This window comes from Alligator mississippiensis, chromosome 7 (genome assembly GCF_030867095.1).
Source record: "Alligator mississippiensis isolate rAllMis1 chromosome 7, rAllMis1, whole genome shotgun sequence".
Taxonomy (NCBI): domain Eukaryota; kingdom Metazoa; phylum Chordata; order Crocodylia; family Alligatoridae; genus Alligator; species Alligator mississippiensis.
Genome location: NC_081830.1, coordinates 86,882,253 through 86,896,953, shown reverse-complemented (window position 1 = coordinate 86,896,953; position 14,701 = coordinate 86,882,253). Strand labels below are relative to the sequence as shown.

General features: G+C 51.3%; 1 long non-coding RNA gene across 1 annotated transcript; it reads right to left on the bottom strand.

The window, feature by feature from the left end:
* Nucleotides 1–988: 988 nt before the first annotated feature.
* Nucleotides 989–13,046, bottom strand: LOC109286054 (uncharacterized). Its single transcript, XR_002093975.2, has 2 exons — nucleotides 3,301–13,046; nucleotides 989–1,269 (listed from the first exon to the last, which is right to left on the bottom strand). It is a non-coding gene; the product is annotated as an uncharacterized LOC109286054 (long non-coding RNA).
* Between the last annotated feature and the right edge of the window lie 1,655 nt (nucleotides 13,047–14,701).

The following is a 14,701-nucleotide window of genomic DNA, read 5'->3' as shown; positions in this document are numbered from 1 at the left end:
CCAGAGCAGGATTTCTAATCTGGAATTCAGGTCTGAACACAAGAATCGGGCAGCATTGCTTCACTAGCAGTGAGAGCTGCAGGACAAAGGTCTATACTAGGCATGCCCAGGAGCTGCTGTTCCACACAGCCTGACCTCTGCCTGGCCTTCCTGGGCCCAATGCATCAGAGTGAGCCACATCCCCACTTGAACCTGGCCCCTTTTCCCCCTCCTCTATTCACCCTGCTAGAGGACTTGCAGCAAACCCAGCTGGAAGGTGGAAGATTGCCTTCACTGGTGAGGTCTGACCCAAATTTGAAGCAAAATGCATGCAGTTTGGAGCAAAGGGAAGCAGCCCAAAGCATGGTCAGATCTGTGAGCTTCTCAGGCGCAGATTGAAACACCGAAATAAATCACTTGAGGCAGGACTTACTTGCAAGACTGGCTTTGCCCCATGTGCATCTAGACATCAGGCTCAAACCAAGCTGGGTTTTAATCTTGACATCCAAACCCACATCCCAATCACTCCAATGACGAAGCATGTTTGGTCCAATATAAAGACCCTTTGCAAACTGCAAATCCCAACCAGGGTTTGGATCTCATGCAATCCCTGGGGTTGAAAGGTGCTTCAATCCAGGCAGAGGGGGCAAATTTGCAACCCAGGAAGCAAGAATGCAATAGTGTTGGCTGTTTAGCCTAGACAGTGACTCCTCCAAGCCCCGCATTTCCCAACACAGTGCCTTACAAGAAGGCAATAAGCACCAGCGATCATAAGTTATCCTCAGTAGTGACAGCTTCTAACGGGGTCAGTAATCACTTGATCGCTCCATCTGGCTGTGCTAAATTATGATCCAGAGTGATTTCAGCTGCTTCAGAAGCCAGACAATTCTCTTGCAATAAGAGATGTGTCTGTGTTCCTACAGAAGCAGCTACCTGACCAGACTGGGTGTTCAAATCCCTTTGTATATCGAGATGTGGAGGTTTCCAAAGCAGCTTTTTAAAAATAACATGCAAGAGAAGACACCATTTTAATTTCATTTCCATTCAATCCACAAGCATTTAATGAAACAGGACTTATAGGGCAGCAGGGTCCAGCTGCCACAATGCCTGGCAATACCATCTCCTGAAGGTGGGCATCCAGGAGCGAGGTGAGAAGTCAGGTGTGATGGCAGCACTTGCCTTCAGTCCCTCTCTCATTACAGACTCTCATAGTTATTTTCCAAGCCAGAATCCTCAAGGGCGTAAATAAACTGCTTAAATATGTTGCCTGATTTTCGAAGCTTGGCACCTCTGAAAGTCATAAGGGCGTTGTTATTCATCATTACAATTAGCACGTGCTAAATCTAATGGATGTTAGCCAGTGCTAAAGTTAGCACGTGCTGTGAGCAGTTGAGTGATATCAGGGTTAATACCCTAATGTGCACAGCTCTGACCTGCTATTGGAGGACTGGGGAGCAGGGGCACAGCTAGGAGCTGCCAAGTCTACTATGTGCCTAATAGAGGCTCCAGGATCAGGCCCCACTGGCCTGGATCACTCCCTGCTGGTATGGATCAGGGCCTCGCTCATCCCAGCTCTCCCTGGCTCCCAAATCACCTGCAGGGAAGCTCCTGCCCCACTTCAGGGGCTGGGCTCAGCCCAGAGAGTGGTAGCGGTGGCTGGATGGGTCCCTTCTCCCTGTCTGCTCTTTATAGCCCATACTGCCCCTGCATGCCTAGACCGAGCCCACACCATCCCTGCTGGGGCCTGTGGTTTCCCACTCACCCACCAGCCCTCCCAGCAACTCCCCGGTAGCATCAGGGCCCATCAAAGGCCCAGTCCAGACTCATGGGGGGCTGCCAAGCCTACCCACTCCCTACCTCCACCCTCTACAACTTCCCCTCAATGGAGCAGCCAAAAGTTAAGGTAACTCGAGCTTGGTAGCACGGATCAAAGATAACCCTCACCCGAAGTGGCCTAACTTTAAGATGCCTAGAGGGTACTTAGCATTTGTTAATGAGCCTTAATATGTGGACACTCATGTTTAGGGGTCTCCCTAACTCAGGGAGGCGGCCAGCCAATTTCACAGGGCGATTGTGGCCTCCCCCCTGCAGGGCGGGTGGCCCCACCCCTCACCACTGATTGGCTCTGAGGGCTGTCCATCATACTGCCCTGCCCCTTGCTGCTGATTATCTGGGAGCCATGTCCATCATGCAGCCATTCCCCTCACCAATTGCTGGAGAGGGGCAGGACCACATAACAAGCAGCCCTCTCAGCCAATCAGTGGCAAGATCTAGCAACCAGCTTGGGCTGCCCCCCCTGCATGCCTCCATGGACCCTCTAGCATGATTTATTCATGATCATGGTAAATTGGTAGCAGACCTGGGCTCTGCACCCACATTTTCATAGGTCTGGAGCCCACGTACAGGGCGGTACGCCTGCCAGCACATTGTCCAAGCTGGTCACGCATGCAATGAATCTCCCCTAGGAAAACTACTCCAGAGCCTATGAGACTTCACTGTTGGAAAAGCCAACAGACTGCTCCCGTGGGGGAGATGGAGGCTAGAAACACCATGGGATCTGCAGCAGAAACTTCCAGGTGGCTGACCGGGAAGTGCCCACCTCGGTGTGGGCTGGGAAACTCACTGCAGAGATGCATCCTTTGGCTGCAGCCCACCTTTGAAAACCACCAAGTTGATCATTCTGGCCTTAGTCTTGTCCTTGGGTAGTTGTTCAGGACCTGCCCCAGTAGCCCCAGAAGCCAGTGAGAGGTTTCCCATTGGCATCGATGGGTGGAGGATGAGGCCCTTACAGCCTAACCCAAAGCCTATTTCTCTGCAGTTGGTGAAGACAGCCTCTGGCATCTTCATTCAGCCCAAAGTAGGCCAAGAAGGCAACAGAAAGCCAACATAAAGCATTATTTCAAGTGAACACTGCCAGCACCTGAGCTTAAGCTAGCATGGCAAAGCTGTGCAGTCACTTCAGCTATCAGCTTCTTTTCTACTTCCACAGTCCCCCCTGCCCACCAGGGACAGGGCAAGACATAATGGGCTTAAACTGCAACAAAGGGGATTTAGGTTAGATGCTAGGAAAAGCTTCCTAACTGCAAGGCTTGTTAAACACTGGAATAAATTACCTGGGGGAAGCCGCAGAATCACCCATGAGACACTAAACTAGATAGGCAAGCTCAATTCCTCAGTGCTGCAGGGAGGGACAATAAAGAAAGCCCTGACCTGGATGAAAAGATAAAGTTTCCCTCACCCTCAGCATCATCACGCTAAAAAAGAAGCTGCCCTTCATTAACTTATTTGTGCATTCTGCGCCCGTTCTTTCTTTAAACTCACCAAGGTCTTGCAGTGCCATGGGAAGAGGAAAAGAAACACGAGCTTTCCTCCGGAGGGAGCGTGACGGAGCGTGTTCCTGATGGTTTCCTCTGGGGGTCAGTTCATGAATCACTGCCTAAGTGCAAACATGTCATTCAGCAGCCTTGCCACGGGGCTGGTATTTAGCTCAGATGCGACGTACGGAGAGAGGGAACCTGAAAAATTGTAGGCCATTCATAATTTCAGCTCTTTTTCTAGCTTGCTGGGGAAGCAGAACCCACTTGGCAGAGGGAAGGGAGCTATTGGTACCTCAAGTTTGCACTAGGGCCATAAGAGCTGCCGTATACAGAGTCATATCCTTTAGCTCATGTCTAGTGGCAGGGTGAGGATGCTGAAGAGGAGGGTGAACAGGGCTCGACGGCTTCCAGAAGTGAGGAAAAATCAAAACCCTGACCCCCTGCAGGCAGCAATGGCCTGCTGGCAGCACAGACCGGTTGGAGATGTTTCCTCTGGCATCTCTAGACCGATAATAGTGGATGCCAGGGAGGGTAATGGCACTCCAGAGATATCTGGTTCAATGCTCTCCCTCTAAGGCAGCCACCCCTGCCCCTGCTGGAGATACATCTGACCCAGTCGGGCACTTCTTATGTCCTTACCACCTCCGCCGAGGGGAAAGTGCCCCGGGAAGATGTCCTTCCACCTCACCCTTGCAAAATCCCAAGACACAAGGCAGCATCACTGCCAAGAGTGTACTCACGGCTTCCCCCTCGGGGGTCGTTGGTGGTGCGTGTTCAGTTGCCTGTCCAGGATTTGGCAAGAGCAGGAGGAAGAGAGCTGGGTGTGCAACAGCAGAGCTGCTGGGTGCATGGCATGGAGGCAAGATAGACAAGGCCCAAGCATCCCATCACCTTTCCTGGCCTGAGCACTGTGGAGGCTAGAGTCACCGTTACTCACTGTTCACAGTCTCCACTGATGAGCGTCGACATCACGGTGCACCAGATGCTTCCTGTCCTGTGATGATGCTGACAGGCCCCCATCCTCCCAAAGCAACCTTACCCTCCGGGTGGAGTCAGGAGGTCAGGCTCAACAATGACGATGATCCTTTCTGGCCTTAAAACTTCAGGGCTAATTAAAAAACCCCAAACACTGGTCTTTGTACTGTTTGGGATCTTTGAGCGAAGGTGCAATACATGCATTGGGTATTCGTACTTACCCATGTGCAACTTAGTACCTGGGCATAGGGTTGGAGGGACCCAAAAGTGAGTCTCCATCCCTTCAAGACTGGATTTCTTCCTCTAGCCCAGACATTAGCTCTGCCATATAGCCATTGACTGAGGGGGCAGGTGGGACTCCCTGCCTTGGGATGTGAAGGTGATCAGACACGAGCACAAGGATCCACAATACCCCACGTCCTGCCCAAAGCATGCAAGCCTCACCTGCACAGGTCTCCTGTCTGGACCTAGCTGCACCTCCTGGTTTTGGGTAACACCTATGACAATCAGGTCCAGCTTTTGAATGCATCCCCAGTCTGGATGAATTTGGATCCAGGGCACTGGTTCACTATAAGTGGGGCACTTGGCTGTGGGTGAATACTCCTATATCAGTGAAAGGGTGGGTCAAAGCGATGTTGAAACCTCTCATTTCCATTTCCAATAGAGTTGGGGAAGTTAACAAAAAATAAGATCACAGCTGATTTTGAATTGCAGTCCTCTCTGGTGATGAAACTCAACCTAGTCTCCCCAGGAAGAGCAAATAACCAGACAGTACAAGTACCACTGACCAGATTATAAACATCCTCTTGGGTTTAATAATCCTTTTTTTTTCTAGAAACACAGGAAGGACCTTTTCTAACAACACAGTTATCCTGGGTAACTCCTGCCAAGTGCCCTAAGATGATTTACAGTCTCTAAATTATGAGGGATGATCTGACTTTAGGACCTCGAGACCTTTTGGTTACCAATCTGGGCAAGGTTGGTGCTTGGCTATCATCCCAGCTGCTCCTTTTGAAAGGCACCTGGGCTCTATTCACCCTCCTCCCCTCCCTTTTTGAAGGGTAAGAGTCACTCTGATACCACGATGCTTCCCTTCCCAGCACAGGGACTGGAGGATGAGGGATGTATTATGGCTGTTAAAATACTTTGGACAATCTCAACACACTCAGGGGCAGTTTCAGGAGGCTCCAACCTCTGCTTTGATGGGAAGTGTGTCTGCCCCTGTGTATCCATAGCTGGTTTTTAGAGCTCAGGCTTAATGGATGTGGCAAGTCACAAGTGTTGGCAGTGCTGTAGGTGAGCACCAGGTGCTGGTACCCTCTTCCCTCCGACAAACCAGGGACGGGCAATGACATTGTGAGGGCAGGGAGAGCTGGCGATGGATGAGATGCTAGTAAACAGATGCCGTGCTACCTTGGGCATGGCCCGGTGTCCACTACACCCTGTGCAATGAGGTGCTGGGATCTGCATCTCGAGACTGGATGCTCCTCTGAAAGGTACACGGTATACGGCCTGGATGCAAGTGCAGCAGCAGGAGGTTCTTTGGCCAGTGCTCATGACCTGGCATCTTCCCTTCTTCTTGAGACTTCAGACTTATGGCATAAGCCTCCCCTTGAAGTCCCTGGTGCCAAGTCAAAGGCAGGAGGAAGCCCTGGCTAGAGGGGTGCTCAGACCACGGGGATCAGAGCCTTAGGGTTTGGCAAGACCCATCCCTGTGCAGCTCAGACACGCACGGTGCGGATGGGTCCGTGGCTCCCCTGCATTGCCCGTCTGCTGCCCTCAGAGCTGCTCCCAGACCTGCAGCATGGAGGTTAATAATTGCTCATCCAGCTCCTGGGAACAAACCAAACTTTGACCCAAGCTTTGGGCTCCTAAGAGGCCTCCAAATATCAGACAGCATGAGCTTGGGCAGGGTCCAGAGTGGACCTCAGCTTTGCAGGAAGGGGGCCTCCAGCATGCTCTAGCCCTCCAGTCTGAAGAGCCCCTAGTTTCAGTGCCTAGGGGATTTGAGCACCACACTCCAGCTTCCTATTTGAGGGGCTTTCAGCATCATCCAGCACCGCCTCAAGCTGCTGGAGAAGGGACTTTAGCCTGGTGAAGCATGGGAGCACACTCACCTCCCTGTCTGCTTACTCTCCAGGACTGGCTGTTGATCCAGGATAAATCAGCCTTTACTGGCACAGACCCACCAGTGATAATGGCCTGCATGCTTCTTGCAGTGGTTTGACTCAAGCTCCAGCCCTCAGGTTTGCAACGCTTCCCCCCCCAATAGGGGATAAGAAATCCCCAGGCATCTCGGAGTTACAAATCCGGTCCTGGCTGCTAATTTTATAACCATCTGACTGAAATCTGAAGATCCCATCACCCTTCCTGAACCCCGGGGGTATCCGAAACCTTGCTTCAGATACTAATTGCAAGGCTTGAGCCCGACTTTAAAAGAGACCCATTGAGATTGATGTCACGAGGATTCAGGAGAGCTAGAGACTGCTGGGGCAGGAAGGAAAGCTCATTTTTTGGGATGCTTACATTGCACAAAATTAACAATTAAAAAAACCCAGCCAAATAAATGAGGAGACTCCGAATGATCAGAGAGAGAAAACACGATTTACAACCCGAGATGCTGGAAGGCCGAGAGCTGATTTTCCATGAATCGCTGGTGCTTTCTGCTTTGGTTACTTGCATCTAATGGTGGAAAACGAAGGGGACAAGAAGGAAATTTGGGAAAGGGGCTTGGGGGGAGCTTTCACCTATGCCACCTACGTCTTCCAAGTCTTGCACTTATAAAGAGAGACCCGGAGCCCTCTTTGCTGCCCGGGGCTGGCTTGATCGAGCCAGCGTGAGTGCTCTCACCTGACATTTCTGTGCAGACGGCGACTGTTTTCCAGCGCTCCCTGATACATTCTCTTCCTCCCCTGTTTATCCCACACAGCTGGTCATTTATCATCTCCAATCTGGCAGTGAATTGCTCCACTCGCCTGGCTCAGGATTACCGCTCAGCTGCCTTACGTGACACCGTGACCCACTTTTCTTCCCGGAGAGCGGCAGAGCACAGCTTCACAGCGGCTCCCGGGGAAGGAGACGCGAGAGCGTGCTGGCAGAGCAGACCCGGGGCATTAAAAAATGCACGGCTCTGGGCGAGGGGTGAGGCGAGGTGAGCCCGGCACACGTGCCCACCAACCTGCACCACCAACGGAGCAGGCGGGGAGCTCTGAAAGCAAGGGCCCTGCGCTGTTCGAGGGGCAAAGCCCCATCATAGGCGAGTTATTATAAGATAAGCTAGAGATGCCTATAGTTAAGATTTTCTGATGCTTCCCATTAGGAGATCCTATGTCCATTGCTCATCAAGACTGGGATCTCTGACCGTGTCTGATTTAGTGACAGTCTCTGTAGGGCCAAAAGACAAGGATGCTTTGGGCGCTGTGGTACCCAGGAGACCCAAGCTCACGCTCCTGGACCACTGCAGACTTCTTGAGTGGCTTCAAAACGGTGGCTGGAGGCCTAGCTCCTCAGAGATACTTTTGGTGTGAGGACATTCAACACAGTGGCTATGAAGCAAAGAGATTTATGACCCTGAGACCCCTCACCTAAGCAAAGAGATTTATGGCTATCAGACAGCCAAGGTCGTCCTCGCTCACTCCGCTGCAAGCCAGGAATGAGCCCATTCTGGTGATTTTATTTGCATTGTGGAGCATTGTGATTTGATTTGCATTTGCATTGCTAGTACCTGTGGGTTATGGGGAGGGGGAGCCTCAGTGTGTTAGGTGCTGTACATGCACTTGCTAAAAAGAAGACAATGGGGGCCACAAACAGCTTACTCTGGTGGAAAGATGTGAAAGGTAAGAAGATTTCAGAGATTTCAGAGACATTCGGGCTGGAAGGGACCTTGAAGATCGAGTCCAGCCCCCTGCCCCAGGGGAAGGAAGTCAGCTGGGGTCAAAGGACCCCAGCAAGATAAGCATCCAAATGTTAAAGAGTAGAAGAGAGCTGGGCTCAGTGAGATTAGGCTTAATCTTCATTTTGAAGAGAGAAAAGCTGAACCCCTTTGCAGCAGACGGCCCCCCGGGACGGCTGATGGGTTTTCAGTGGAGACGTCTCCCAAGAAGGAAGCAAGGGGAACCACCGGGCATCTTTTGCAGTTGAGCAGAGCGCACCAGGGAAGGAAATGCAAAGGAGTGCAGGGTCCAAGCGGGGGGTGGCACCGGGGGTGTGAATGCCCCTCGCGCCCTCCCTCCAAGCACTGGCTCCATGGGACGCTCTGCCAGCTGCAGCTGGGGACTTGCTTGTCAGTGCCAGGAAAATGGGAGCTCTACAAGACAACAGGGATTTCAGGCAGCAAGAAAGAGCATTGCTAGCTCTGAATAAGCCTGCTCTCCTTGGTGCATGCACAGGGGTATCATGCATGGGCAGAGCCGGACAAGCTGCATCCACATATTCTGCCAGCAAAGCAGAGCAGGGACAAGGCAGAAGAGGGTCCATTACCCAACCATCCCCCCCACCCCGGGATGTATTCCCTTTGAGAGGGCTCAGCCATTAACACTGCAGCCTCAAGATGCCATAGGGCTAGATGTGAAGCCAAGAGCATCACAGAGGACCGGGGGCAGCTTGTGCCACGTGCACACAGGCCCAGGACACCATGCATGTGAGAAAGGAGAGCTGTGCAACCCAGCTGCATAGTCAAGTGAGGATCGCGGCAAACAGGGAACAAGCCGCCAGCGGTCTCGACCGAAGCGCTCAAGGCCACCTAGTAGCCAGAGCACAAGCAGTGCGTGGCCAGCTCGTATCTGCTCCTGCTGCAAAATTTGGCTCCCCTGTGCAAATGGAGGCTGGCGAGGGAACCCTGCAGCCCACATGCGGGAAACATTTCTGCATCCGAAGGCCAGCAGCTGCTTCCTCCCCTCCGTCTCACGGCAATTAGGTGCCGGCCCCTTCTGGCCCAAGATGCTGGGAACTCCCACGACTGGTGTGAGCAAGCGACAGATTCCCAGGTGCTTGGGCAGCATCTCATTTCCCTGGAAAGGAGCCTCCCCAAGAGACACCAGCTGGGATTTATGCAGAGTCCTTTCTCACTCGTGCTAGGGGGGCAGCTCCTTCCAACAGTAGCAGCAGGAGGTTATTACCCAGGGTGCAGATAATATTATTATATTATATTAATGGTTATATTATTACCCCACCACTGGAGGAGGGTGTGGGGTCATGAAGTAGGCTGCCATATCCTCCCTCTGGCAGCCAGGATGGACCCACTCCAGGTTATAAAGGTTTCCTCCACCGGGCTGACTGCTTAGGGATGCAGGATGTCTGTCCCAAGCTGGTTTCCAGGGACAGGCCCATGCCAGGAGTCACCCACAAGGTCCTGGCCACTACAGATGGTTTCAGGACACCCAAGGCCAGGTGTGTTGGTGAGGACACTGTGAGCAGGTGCTCTCAGGGCATCTTCCCCAGCTTGAAAACCGAGTCAAGGATGCGCAAGAGCATGCTGGGCTTGGTGCACTCCTCCCAGAGACGCCGTTGCCCTCCAAGGATCCCCCTCCTCCAGAAACGCTGCGCTCAGCCATTGCGGATGGCTGCTCAGCGCCCGAATCCTCCAGGCAGCAGGCATCCTCCGAGTGCCTCCCTGCTCAATTAGCGGAGGAGTTGTTTACCTGGTGCTGGATCTGCAGGGAGAGGCTGTTTCTGCAGCTCGCTGAGATGGGAAGCTACTTCTCCCCTGCACACGGTGACACACTGACCTTGCACGTGGCACGGACGACGCCACCATCACCATGCACGGGAGGGCACGAGGGAATGCACTAGCAGTGCTAAGGAGATCCAGTCCCTCTGGTCCCCGCTGTCAATGCCCTGAGTGGCGGCTGCTCAGGAAAACTCACCAAAAAAACAGAAGACTTTTTTTTACTAACGAGCCACATGAACCCTCCCACCTTACCTGTGTACAGAGCACAAATGCACACAAGGAAACCAGGGCCCTGCGGTCACAGGTACACGGCAGGCGCTAAGCAGTGGGGTGCTCTGCTGCCTGCTCGTCATCAGACAGCTGCACCATCCTGAGACATTTTCACTGAAGCAGAGACACAGTTCACCGTGTTAGTCCAAAATCTGGCAGAAGGCAGGGTAGATGTGTACCTTATAAACTATGTATAGGTATAGGTATAGATCAATGTAAATGTAAGCATATATGTAAATATATATGTAAATCTGATATCTTTTATTTGACCAACCGGCCTAATAGAAGATATCAAATTTACCCAAAGAACCTTGTCTGACGATGGCCTTTGACCAACACAGCTACAACCCACACCCCTGAAATATGTGTGTGTGTGTGTGTGTGTGCATGCATGTGTGCATATGTATGCATAGGTAAATATATATCTATATATGTATATGCATATGCAAATATGAATGTAAATGCATATGCATGTGTGTATGAATGCAAATATGAACGTAATGGCATTTGTATAAGCATATACACAGGTGTTTGTATAGATAGATAGATAGATAGATAGATAGATAGATAGATAGATAGATAGATAGATAGATAGATAGATAGATAGCACAAGCTTTCATGCTCACTTCATCAGATGCTGCGAAAGGACACAAAGCAGAGGAAAAAGAGACAGCAATTAAAATACAAAAGACAAGGGAGGGCTTGGATTTGGCTAGAAATTCTCATAGACATCATAGAGAAGTAGGGTGGGAAGACACCTCCAGAAGTCATCCCCGTGCCAGAGGCAGGGCCATCCCATACAAATCCATTGTCTAAACTACTAAGAAAACTGCACAGCCAACCCTAACTCAGCCCCAAGATATAACATCGGACCTGCTGCAGGTAAAGCAGAGGGGCCGTGATGGGCAATGTTCTGCTGCTACTCATGCTGTTTAAATTAGGGTCAGTGAGCCAGTCAATTGACCAGTCAAATATTGTCAGTTGACTGCATATTTTTGACCAGTCAAAGATTATAGCAATTTTACAAAAACAAAGCAAAACAAAAACAATATCCAACCTCAACTTCCCTTGCTGCAGCTTGAACCCATTGCTTCTTCTGTCGTCTGCCCCCACTGAGACCAGCCCAGCTCCACCTCTTTGCAGCCCCCTGCACGGAGTTGAAGGCTGCTATTCAATCCCCCCCTGAGATCTTGAGACATGCTGGAGAGATCCAAGGAAGAGGGCCTTGCCCCCTACTATAGGGGAAGGCAGCCCCCATGCACACACACAAATCTGTACCAATCTGACCATGGAGTACAACAATTCCCGTCTGCTCCCACCCATCCATCTGTTGTTTCCACCTCTTCCTTTTCACCCTGGAATTAAAATGCTGGGACGTGGCCTAACGCTCGACCGCATGCATTGATAGTGCTCGGCATAATCAGAACAGCTCCAGGACCGTGGCACCCACGTTTGGAAACACTTTCTGCTCTCCCGGGGCAGGAGGGCTGAGCAAGAGGAAAACATTTCCTCCCTGGCCTCCCAGCTCTGCTGGTTCCCGACTCATTTCATACAGATCTTTTTTTTTTTTTTTTGGTTTGTTTTCTTTCCTTTTCAGCAGGAAGCTTTCCACTCCCCATCCTATTGCGAAGTTCATTAACCCATTAATGAATAGGCGAGCGTGGGTTCATTTTGAAAACCCTATTTCAGTCCCGTTGTCTTTGCCACAATCAAGCACAGCCCAGAAGCTGCTCTGTGCTAATTGTATTATAAGAGACTATTCATAGTCGTGGGTGTGTGCTCACGTTGAAAGGTTTATGACGGGGATTTTGCACTGTTTTCTGTGCCTTTGCAGGCAGTGACGATGTTCAATAGTGCATTGTCTGTGGGAGCCTGCCCTTGCCCTGGGATCTCCTCCCAGCTTTTCACAGCTCTTCCTGGAGCTCTGGCACTGACATAAACCCCAGCAGAAGGATTGCTTCCCACATCCAAGGAGGACAGAGCCATGCAACCTTGATAGCAATGAAAGTAATCTGGCATTTCTTTGCATTCTTCCAGTGGCTGATGAAAACCCATGCTGCCATGCCTCCTTGTGATGCTCTTCTCTCTCAGAGTCATAGGAGGAGTGCTGCTCCTCTTTCTCCTTTGTGCCAAGCACTGATCAGACCCCCTCCAAAGTTTAGGCTCCGAGCAGCATCGCTCACAGCGTGCACCCACCATTTTTGCCCCACGGCTGGCAATCCAGCTGTGGGCTTCCCATCTATACCCAGTGGCCAGCTGCATCCACATTTCTACTCCAGCTCGTGTCCACCAGGCCAGAAAGCACCAAGGCTTCTGCTCTCTGGGGCATGGCAAACCGGCAGCAAAGGGAACCCCAAACCTTTTTAAAGCAAGAGGACAGAGACTGGTGCTTGGCAGGTTCTCACCGTCTGCCTTAATTTGGCTCTGCCTTTCATCTGGGTCTGGAACAGCGTTTTCCCATCCATGCCCTGGGCTCATCTGTCTCTGCCGTGTTTACAAAACACATGGATTGTGGTACTACCCCCCATAATACATCCTACATATATTCAAACTCATGTACAGGCAAGGCAAAAGCCCATAAGGAGCCCTGATCCTTGCACTGAAACTATAATCGTTCCCACATGTCCTTGCAGACACCACACCGAGCGGAGCATGTGCTGCATTTATATTGTGTTGCCATGAATACATGCACGCTTGCACACCTAACAACGTCGTGCATGCACATCCTGTCACACGAGCTGCTCTGTGGAGAAACAAGGCATTTTGAGCACACTTTTGGCCTGCAATTTTGTGCCATTTGCTGGAATCCAAGCATCTGCATCCCATGGTATCAAACAGCTTGGGGACCTCAGCCTTTCAAAAGGGGGATGGATCCTGGGCTGGTTCCCCTCCCTACATACCCTGGCTGCATATGGGGTCAGTGGAGGAGAAGCTGGACAGTTGTGCATATATCCTCTCCCTGGTTTGCACTGTTTTAGCTTGCAAACCCCTTGGACATGGGTACCAGGTGAGGAGCTGGCATGATACTCCAGGAAGTGATCCAGGGACAGTGCCTTACTTGCTTTGGTCTCAGTATCTTATATAATTAAAGGGAAGATGTCAGTCCTAAGAGGGTTCCTCTTCGATTAACCAAATCACTCTGAGCTTTATGCCGGACGGCAGACCAGGATGGCACATGCAATGGAGGGGAAGGACGCAGGAAGCAACAGAGTAGGGGACAGCAGAAGTCCATCAAATCCAACACCCCTGCTCCACTACTAATTGTCCAAAGTATTTCAAAGGAAGATCCAGAACTGTCTTAATGGGCAATATTCCAGTAACACAAATCAAGTCAGTCCTGGGGCTGCTACGACCATTGCGGCACCTTCGATATTGGGCATCTTTAGTGATTCTTCAGCTAAAGTGACTTGGGGATGCCCATCTCCACTCCAAGTATGAATGGCCACTGGCTCACCGGGAGCTCATCCACCCTTTGACAAGTCTTGCTGGGTGTCCACACACCCTCCTCACCCAGGCCGGCCCAGTTTAGTTGCCGGCAACCGGACCACGGACGAGGCTGTACCGGTTTACATGGGACCAGATAGCAGACCAAGACCCCAGTAACACAGCCAGGGTGGAAATGTGCTCCTGATGCTGAGCTCCTAGTGGTTAGCTATATATCCTTCAGCAGAAGGCTGGGGATCTTAGCTCTTAAGCTGTGATATTCTTGTTATTTGTATAAGCGCAAAGGTCTAATCCGCTTTTAAGAGCCACTAAGCTCTCTGCCTCTGCAAGGCAGGATATCTCCACTCCAGCACAGTCTCTCCCAGTCCCGCTGAAAGCTGGCTAACCCAAATTGGGTTAGGGACTTTATCCCCTCCTTCTCTATGCTAAAACCCTGCACACAAGTGACCCAGATCCTTTCCCCGCAGCACACAGGTCGAGTGCAGTCCTCGCCCGCCTCGCCGAAGTCCCTGAAAAGCCATGACTTGTGCCTACCTTTGTGACATGCCTGCATCTTGGCCTTGAGACTAAGTCACCAAATGGCAAGGAGGAGCAGGACCCCCCCCATCTTGTGCATTCATGGCCCTTTGGGCTGGAACAAGATCGTGCTTTGATGCCTGTGATGTGGGATGGGACCTGGCCCAAGTTGCCCAGCCCCAGGATGGAGCAAAATGAGCTGGCCCATGAAGGTAGCCTTAGGTCATCACTGCACATCCTTTTTAAGCTCTCTTGATATCACTTCATGGTAATACAGCTCCCCCACACCCTCTCACACTATATAGACACATAGACACTTACTTGATCAAAGGGAGTTACTGGGTCTGTCTGGTGTGATATGCCTTTGGCACACCTACAGAAATCATAGAAAATGAGGGTGAAAGGAAGCTCAGGAGGTCACGTCTAGTCCAGCCCCCTGCTCAAAGCAGGACTAGCCCCAACCACATCATCCCAGACAAGGCTTTGTCCACCTGGGTCTTCAAAACCTCCAAGGATGGAAACTGCACCACCT